The sequence below is a fragment of the Physeter macrocephalus genome, chromosome 17, assembly GCF_002837175.3.
Source record: "Physeter macrocephalus isolate SW-GA chromosome 17, ASM283717v5, whole genome shotgun sequence".
Classification (NCBI taxonomy): Eukaryota; Metazoa; Chordata; class Mammalia; order Artiodactyla; family Physeteridae; genus Physeter; species Physeter macrocephalus.
The window spans coordinates 28,460,554-28,469,921 of NC_041230.1; the positions used below are offsets into that span (position 1 = coordinate 28,460,554).

Consider the following 9,368-nt stretch of genomic DNA (forward strand, 5'->3'; position numbering starts at 1 on the left):
CTAATGCGAGGGTGAGGCCAGCCTCCCTGGACAGGCCCAAGCAGCTGCCAGAACACAGACAGGGCCAGGGGTCCTCACCAAGGGCATGGCTCTGGATGTAGTACTACTACACGCCCCCGCCACCCTCCAGCCCTCGTGCTGGTTCTGCACCAGGAGTTGGAAACTACCTCCCGAGGGCCAAGTTCGTCCTGCTGTCTGCTTTTATAAATAAAGTTTTATTGGCTCATGGCCACACCCACTCATGTAGATGCTCTTGCCCGTGACTGCTTTTGCCCTGCAGTAGCAAAGTGGAGTCGTTGCACAGAGACTGCATGGCTCGCAAAGCCTAAGATATTTACTCTGTGGCCCTTTACAGATAAAGTTTGCCGACTCCCCGTCTGGCCTGTTGAACTCCATGACGCAGACCAGAGCTGGGGGTGGGGGTGATCTCCAGGTTTCTCTTGGGAGAAGATTAGGAGGAAAATTAGAGTAGCTCATGTTACTGGGCGCTCACCCACTTTTACCAGATTGTTCCATTAAATACATAGCTCTGAGGTGGATGCTCTCATTGGAGACGAGGACACCGAGGATGCTGGGGGTGAGGCTCGGTCCCTGCCCACGGATCACCCAGCAATAGAGGGCTGGGATTATAGCCCACATCTCCGACTCAGAGTCCCACACTCTGAACCACCCTTCTAGAAGGGCTCCTGCAGGGCAGGGCCACCCAGACAGAAGTTGAGAAGAGAGAGAATGACAAAGTGCACCCTGTGCACCCCAGGACCCATTTTACAGATGGGATCCTTGAGGCTGGAGGCTGGGGGCACCTCTGAGTGTTGGGCAGGGTCAGGAGGAGCAGATGAATCAGGGCAGGCCCCCCATCCTGAGGCTCCACCCTGATCTCTCCCTCCCAACAGCCGACATCCCCTCGGATGGAGACATCGGGAGGACGTTTCCCTGACAGGATTGCCTGCCATCAAAACCACTCACCTAGGGTCCCATCACGAGGTGGGAGAGGTGGGAGGGCAGCCTCCATGCCCTCTCCGGCGTCTGTTATTTGTAGACTTTTTAAAGATGGCCATTCTGACCGGTGTGAGGTGGTACCTCATTGTAGTTTTGATTTGCATTTCTCTAATAATTAGCGATGTTGAACATATTTTCATGTGTCTATGGGTCATCTGTTTGTCTTCTTTGGAGAAATGTCTGTTTAGGTCTTTGCAGCTCAGAATCTTAAGCTTGCCCTTGACCTGCTCTTCTCATCATCCCCATTATTGGGTCCCTATTATGTCCTCAGTATTTCTGGAGCCTGTTCACTTTTCTCTGTTTCCATCTCCACCTGGGCCAGGCTACCATTATCACTTGTGGGGACCCATCTACAGCCTCCTGCATCCTGACATCTCCTGCCCCTGTTCCCCAAAGTAGCCTCCAGAAGCAAAGCTGATTGTTCACTTGTCTGCTTACAACTCATCAAGGATAAAAGTCTTAGGATAAAAGCAAAATTCTCTGACATAGGCTCCAGGGTCATGTATTTTCTGGCCCCTGTTTACCTCTCAGTCTAGTTGTTTTGGACTCAGCATAAACATTCAGTTTAAGGGATAGTGTCTTTCGTCAGCTTTGGAAATTTCTCAGGCACTCTCTCTCCAATTATTGTCTCTCCTCTAATTTTTCTATTCTTAACGTCTTGAATTTCCACTAGACGTATGTTGGGCCTTCTCATTCCATTCTATGTCTCTTAGTTGCTCTGTCATAGTTTCCATCTCTCTCTAACTCTATGCTAAATTCTGAATCATTACTTCAATTATCTCTTTCAATTCACTCATTCTTTTTATAGCTGTGTCTAATCCGTTTACTCATTCACTGAGTTTTTCATTTTAAAATTAATAATTTTCATTTCTAGAAATTCTATTAAGTTCATTTTTTAAAATTGAAGTATAATTGACCTTCAACACTCTGTTAGTTCTAGGTGCATGACATAGCGATTCAGTATTTCTATAAATTACAGAATGATCACCATGATAAGTCTAAGTACCACCTATCACCTGAGTTATTACAATATTATTGACTATATTCCCCATGCTGTACATTTCATACCTGTGACTCATTTATTTTATTTTATTTTTTAAAATTTATTTATTTATTTATTTTTGGCTGTGCTAGGTCTTCGTTGCCGAGCCAGGCTCTCTCGAGTTGTGTTGAGCGGGGGTTACTCTTCGTTGTGGTGCGCGGGCTTCTCATTGCAGTAGCTTCTCTTGTTTCAGACCACGGGCTCTAGGCACATGAGCTTCAGTAGTTGTGGACCGTGGGCTCAGTAGTTGCAGCCCACGGGCTTAGTTGCTCCACAGCATGTGGGATCCTCCCAGACCAGGGCTTGAACCCGTGTCCCCTGCATCGGCTGGAGGACTCTCAACCACTGCGCCACCAGGGAAGTCCCCATTTATTTTATAACTGGAAGTTTGTACCTCAGTCTCCCTCACCTATTTCATTCATCCCTCCAGCCCCCTGCCCTCTGGCGACCACCTGTTTGTTCTGGGTATCTACGAGTCTGTTTCTGTTTTGTTATGTTTGTTCATCTGTTTTGTTTTTTAGATTCCACGTATAAGTGAAATCATATGGTATTCGCCTTTCTCTGTCTGACTTATTTCACTTAGCACAGTACCCTCTGGGTCCATCCATGTTGTTGCACATGGCAAGATTTCATTATTTTTCATGGCTGAGTAATATTTGTTATACCACATCTTCTTTATCCATTCAACTATTGATGGACACTTAGGTTGCTTCCATATCATGGCTTTTGCAAATAATGCTGCAGTGCACATGGGGGTGCATATCTTTTTGAATCAGTGTTTTTGTTTTCTTTGGAAAGATACCCAGAGGTGGAATTGCTGGATCAGATGGTAGTTCTATTTTTAATTTGTGTGTGTGTGTGTGTGTGGTCCGCGGGCCTCTCACTGCTGTGGCCTCTCCCGTTGCGGAGCACAGGCTCCAGACGCGCAGGCTCAGAGGCCATGGCTCACGGGCCCAGCCACTCCACAGCATGTGGGATCCTCCCAGACTGGGGCACGAACCCATGTCCCCTGCATCGGCAGGCAGACTCTCAACCACTGCGCCACCAGGGAAGCCCTATTTTTAATTTTTGAGGAACCTCCATACTGTCTTCCATAGTGGCTGCATCAATACGCATTCCCACCAACAGTGCACAAGGGTTCCCTTTTCTCCACATCTTCTTGAGTTTATTTTCAAGTTTTCCTTTTCAAATCAATCTTTTGTTTTTTCCCCCTGGAGTCCTATGCTTTCATTATAGCTGTATTTCTTTAATCACTGAAAAATTAGTTCCTTTGTAGTTTCTTCCATGTTCTATTATGTCAGAGCCTTGGGGTGCTTATCCTCTTGTTGGTTGTGTTTGCTAGCTCTCTCTCGTGGTTTCCTTGTGTGGCTTGTAATATTTATCTTCTTAGAAGCTCGCCTTTAGTGGAATTTGGTTTTTCTGTGGACAGACTCTGCTCCCTGAATCACCCACATTTCCTTAGAGAATAATTTTGCACTTATTACTGCCAGGGACCCCAAAGGTTACATCATTCCTTCCTTCCTGGTTTTGTAGGTCCATTTCTCAGTTCAGGAAGTCCTGCACCACGCTGGCAGTATAAATACATAGATAATTCAGAGCTGCACATCTGAATTATGCTGAACCCGAGCTGCAGGCTCGGGTTCTCAAGTTATACCCTCCCAAACCCACCTTGACGTTTCTTGTGGCTTCCTTTGGTGGGTGAAGTCATTTGGTCTCCTTTTCACTGAGAGGAGGTATTTCCAACCCCCCTCCTCATCTCACTTCTCTCCCTCTGACAGTGTTAAAACCCCATGTTAGTGTGGTCTGAACCCACATCCAGTGCTTGTCTCTCTGGGCCACCTTACTTACGGTTTTAGCTCTCATTTCCCTCTTCATCTTTAGTATCTGGGATTGTCCCTTTCTTTTGTTTGAGCTCAGCTGTGTATTAAATAAAACTTTTTGTTGCAAGGTAACTATTGGTTCAATTTTTTAATGGGGAGAGGTCTCCCTGAGCCCAGCCCAACAGTCTGCAAATCGGAGGTCCTGCCCACCTGCCCAGGCCACCTCGGGCCGTACTTCCCAGCCCCTGGCTGCCTGTGCATTCTGTGCATTGACCATGTTCCCCACCCACCACAGGGCTTTTGCACATGCTGTGCCCCACTGCCCAGAGGCGTCCCCTCTTCCTTGCCCCATCTGATTACTCCTTATCCTCAGGGAGGGCCTTCCCATTCCCTAACTAGGTGAGATTTGCTTTCCAGGGCTCTCAAACCACAGCCCGGTGCATCCATCCTTTAAGACGCTCCTCAGGTGCCATTTAACATTTAGTTCTGGGATTATGTGATAAACGTTGAGCCTCCTGGAGGTAGAGACCCAGGTCTATTGAGCTCTGCACTGTCCCCCATGTCCTCACCCAGGGCTGAAGCATAGTCAGCATTTCATGAATATTGTCACACAAAAGTAATGGCAGCTTCCTTTGGAGGGTGACCATGCGCAGGTCCTTCTGCAAGTTCTTTATGTTGATTCTCTCATTTAATTCTTGCAACAACCCTCGGAGGTAGGTACTATTATTATCCCCATTTTACAGATGAAGAAAGTGAGGCACAGAAGGCCTTTCCACACACTAAGAGGTGGGCAGGGCAAGGGATTACTTCACTATCACACAGGTGAGAAAACCAAGGGCCAGAGAGGGCAAGAGTGATGCCCAGGTCACTGGCAAATTAGTGATGGGGTGGCCCGGGCCCCAGCCACTGCTCTAGCTGCTTCCTTTTTTCTCAGCCCTGGGAACCCCGAGTCAGCTTTCTCCCTTGTGTCTCCAGAGGAGTGGCCACAGCTGTTCTGATGGGCCCCCATCCTAGCCATGGGACCCCCTCTGTCTCTCCCACTGCTTTCCCATAGCTTCCCCGCCAACTAGGCCCAGGTGACTGTCTAAAGACTCAAGATGTCCAAGCTCTTCTGTCAGAACAAGGGTATCATGGTTCTTCAGTGATGGTGTAATTCCCCTCCCTACGCCCAGGCAGGCAACTTTTTGTGGCTTACACTTTTTTTTTTCTGGCTGCACCAGCAGCCTGTGGGATCTTAGTTCCCCGACCCAGGATTGAACCCACGCCCCCTGCATTGGAAGGACGGATTCTTAAGCACTGGACCAGCAGGGAAGTCCCTGAGGCTTACATTTGAAGAGGTGAAGTGGGTCCAGACAGAGGAAGGCAGGGAGATGGGGAGGCCGGTAGTTGGCAACCCTTCCACAGATGGACCTCTGAAACCTCCAAGTTCTTCTCACTGCTTCTGCTGTGATTGGTTGTTTCTAAAACATGGCTGTCCTCCTGATCATCAAAATCACACGATACAAGTTATGAATGGGGTACACATGGGAGTTTTGACCGTTTTAGTAATATCTTATTTCTTAACCTGGGTGGTGGGACGTGGGTGTTTGTAACATAGGTCCCCAAACCACTGTCCATCTCTGTTAGGGCCACATGACTTTCCAAATCCAGAATTTTGTGTATTTTAGAAGGTAGTACAGGTACATGCACACTGGATATATTGCAGGACGCCCGCATGGGATCTGGGGTGGTACCCCACAATCAAGTCCATCGATATTTCTCTGCATATGAATTTTCACATAAAGCAAGATAAGTGCTATAAACAGCCTTCCATCCAAATGGCCAGGTTTGCTGACAAACTTAAGAAAAAAACTTGTAGTCTCCAGAGCGTGTTTGATTTTGTCATTGTAGGTAAGGAATTGACGATCAGTACTACTTCTAATGCCCCTCTGCATGTCTTCAATATTTCTTCATTACATGAAAACGACAGGCAAAAGTAATGTAGGCACATAGTGGAAAACAGAGAAAAGTATAGAGAAAAAAACCCACCACGGTCATTCACAACCACGGCACATTTGTCATAACTTAAGAGATTAATGTTGGTATATTGCTATTAACCCAACTCCAGACTTTGTTTGAATTTCACCAGTTTTTCCACTGATATACTTTTTCTGTGCCAGGATCCAATCCAGGTCAGCACATTGCATTTAGGTTGTTTTTTTTAAATCTTTTAAAATTTTGTATCATTTACTTTTTTTTAAATCTAGGAATCTGAAAAGTTTAGAGTACTCTTAACACCCAGCTGCAAACTCCACCTCCCAGAATATCCCATTTCATTTCCCCGCCCCTGACTTTTCTCAGAGTCCCCTCTGGTTTCTGGCTCCTGAGGACTTCCCTTCTTGCTTTTGAGTCTGACTGTGGACATACTTGCTCTTTAGGAATCTGTTAACAGAGACTTCTATGTGCTGGAGTGCTTCCAGAAGGCAGTCTGAACTGGCTCTTAAGGGGCAGGGGGAGAGCCAAGCGCAGGTGTCCTGGCTGGGGAAGAACAGTGACAGGCCAGAGGGAGGAAGGAACCCCAGCGTGGCTGAGGGAAGGGTTGTCTGGGGGTAAAGGAGTTGCAGATCAGGCCGGGAGTTAGGTTGAGATCATGTCAAGGAGAATTAAAGGCCAGAAGGAAGCAGTAGAAGCTCCAGAAGGCTTTGGGGTGGGGTGTGGGAGGAGATGCCTTGGTTGGCGCTGGTGCGGGACGGCTGGATTGGGGAGGCGTCAAACTGAGCCTCTGCAAAAATGGTAGAGAGCGGCGTGGCCCTCAAGGGTCAGCTGGACCCCCCCCCTTCGCTGTACAAAGGGAGTTCCAGAGGCTGAGAACTAGAAGGACATTTGTTCGAGGTCACATGTCACATTCATATCAGAGTCAGTTTCTGTGGCCCCAGCATTTTTACGTATGGATGGATGTATTTTCAACAATATCTGTTGAGTTCTTACTCTGAGCCAGGCCCATATGGTTCATGACTTTGTGAAGCTTATAGTCTAGGGGACATAGGCAGAGATAGATAATAACTAGCCAAACAAAAGACTATATAACCACTAATTGTGCCCGGAGCCATGAAGAAAAAAGGGGTGGTTGCTTATACAACTCACAACCCCAAATCAAGAGGCTATCTGAAAGTTATCTAGTGCTCTGGGTCTCAAACTTTGGCCTGTATCAGAATCACCTGCAGGGGTTGTTAAAACACAGATTCCTGGGCTCATTCTCAGAGTTTCTGGTTTGGTGAGCCTGGGGTACAGCCTGAGAGTCTGCATTTCTAACAAGCTCTCTCCCAGGTGGTAAAGGTAATGCTCCTGGTTGAGGATCCATACTTGGTCTGTGGAGTGTAAAAATGCAGCTAAATCCAACTGCCAGCAGATGAAGTGTCACCTTGTTTTGCTGATGGTTTCATTTTGGAGGTGGAGGAAGTGAGCCATGCGGGAAAGTCCTGGTGCTGGTTCCAACCAGGAAGAAGCTGTGGGAATGTGGATGAGTGAGAATCCAGGAGAGGACTTGCCACATAATCCCCAAGCGGCAGGTCCCGGGGAACTCCCTTTTGTTTGTAGACTATCGATGCTAGGCTGACCCCAAGAGTCCCCGGGGTCCACCTCTCCCCACACCTCTCGCATCGCTCAGCATAGAGAGTTGAGGGTCCTGGGCTTGGGGGTTGCTCTCTGCTCTGAGAAGGGCCCCTGCTCACAGTGAACCTGGTTTCTCTCCTCAGGATACCACCTGTTGGGCTGCAGTCTGCAGGCCTGCGAGCCTCGTAGTTGCCCAGCCTCAAGACCATTGGGGACCTTGGACAGGGGATCTCAAGCAAAAGGTCCTGGAGCGACACCTCACCGGTTAAGGCCAGACAGGGCGGGGGTGGGGCGGGGAGAAGGAGACTACCATTCATAGGGTAATTGACATCAGGTGGGGTCATCAGTTACCAGGGAAACCAGCAGCTGGGGCGTGTCCCTCACGGACCCTCAGGTTAACCACCATCAGGAGGGCAGTTGTTTCCCTTTAATAAACTAGCAGGTGGAGCCACTCTGGCCTAAGGATTAAAACAAGCATTAGCCGGGCGGGGGGCAAACGCGTTAAGGTGAGTGGGGTGGAGGTGAAGCGGGGACTGGTCGAGCACGGGATGTACAAAGAACAAGAGAACTTCTCGAGTGGCCTGACCACACTCCATCACTACCATCCAGGCCTCCTACTCCAGGAAGGAGATCTTAAGCCTCTTGGATTCCCAGTATGTCTGCAGAGAGGGGGTGAGTGGTTGACTCAGCGAATCCCTCCCTGGCCCCTCTGATGTCAGGCACAGGATATTGGTGGGGAAATATGGCTCCTTCCCTCCAGGACTTAGGACCTGACTTCTGGGGGGAGAAGACTCCTACCTAGAGTCTTAATTCAGAGGAAGAAGCACCATGAAGGATGGAGGGAGGGCATAGCCAGAGGAAGGCCCTGCCCGAGCAAAGGCCTGGTGGCTGGAATGGCAAATCTCATGAGAGAGCTCAAAAGGGCTCTCTGTGGAGGGCCCTAAATATAGACGGAAGCACTTGGAATAATTCCTAGAGTTTCATTTCTGGGGGATTGGGAGCACAACGGAGGGCCAAATTCTCATCTTTTTGACTTCAGGATTAAACTGACTTTTTCCACGTTGACCAAGGTAGGTGGTCTTGGGTGCACCTGGAGAAATAAGCGCCATAGCGGGACTTCGCGGGCGGACCGGTGGTCAAGGCTCTGCATTTCCACTGTAGGGGGCAAGGGTTCTCGGGGAACTAAGCTCTCGCATTCCTCGAGGTGCGGCCAGAAAAAAAAGCCCCATGTACCTCATGTCTTAAAAGAAAGCAGACACAGAGTCCTAAAGGGAATCAGGCAACGGGACCAGATGATCCCTCCCTTATCTTGTGACCCTTCTGCCTGTGTGTCTGTTGGGACGACGCTGTGCTGACCTTGTAGGCTATTTGTCCACATGAGATGACTCTAATGGTGGAATCTCGGGCTCCATTACTGGGGCGTGCAGCGGGTATTTTGGAGAAGGCCCTGCCCAGAGCTTTCTGTTTTCCCACAGGATACGTTGAGCTGACCCTGCTGTCTTTTTGAATATCTGCCTGTGCGTGTGGCTCTGGTAGAGAGAAAGGGAGCGGGAGCTGGCTGGGTTTCTTTTTTTTTTTTTAAGGAGAGGTTTTTAATATTTATTTATTTATTTATTTATCTATCTATTTATTTATTTATGGCTGCATTGGGTCTTCATTGCTGCGCGCGGGCTTTCTCTAGTTGCGGCGAGCGGGGGCTACTCTTCGTTGCGGTGTGCGGCCTTCTCATTGCGGTGGCTTCTCTTGTTGCAGAGCACAGTCTCTAGGCGCATGGGCTTCAGTAGTTGTAGCATGCAGGCTCAGTAGTTGTGGCTCACGGGCTTAGTTGCTCCGCGGCATGTGGGATCTTCCCGGACCAGGGCTCGAACCTGTGTCCCCTGCATTGGCAGGAGGATTCTTAACCACCGCGCCACCAG

The 9,368-nt window shown here is 48.8% G+C and overlaps 1 protein-coding gene across 24 annotated transcripts in view; it reads left to right on the forward strand.

Moving 5' to 3' along the window:
- Window positions 1-9,368, forward strand: part of NLRC5 (NLR family CARD domain containing 5) — a 128,258-nt gene that overhangs the window by 19,686 nt on the left and 99,204 nt on the right. Inside the window, exon 1 of one of the 24 annotated variants that reach the window (XM_055079063.1) lies at window positions 7,679-7,694. The exons of 22 other annotated variants lie outside the window; for them this stretch is intronic. The gene's annotated coding sequence lies outside the window, so the exon portion shown is untranslated. Of the gene's footprint in view, window positions 1-7,678; window positions 7,695-8,103; window positions 8,125-9,368 lie in introns of those variants that run through there. One more of the 24 variants, XM_055079064.1, reaches the window with a different exon arrangement.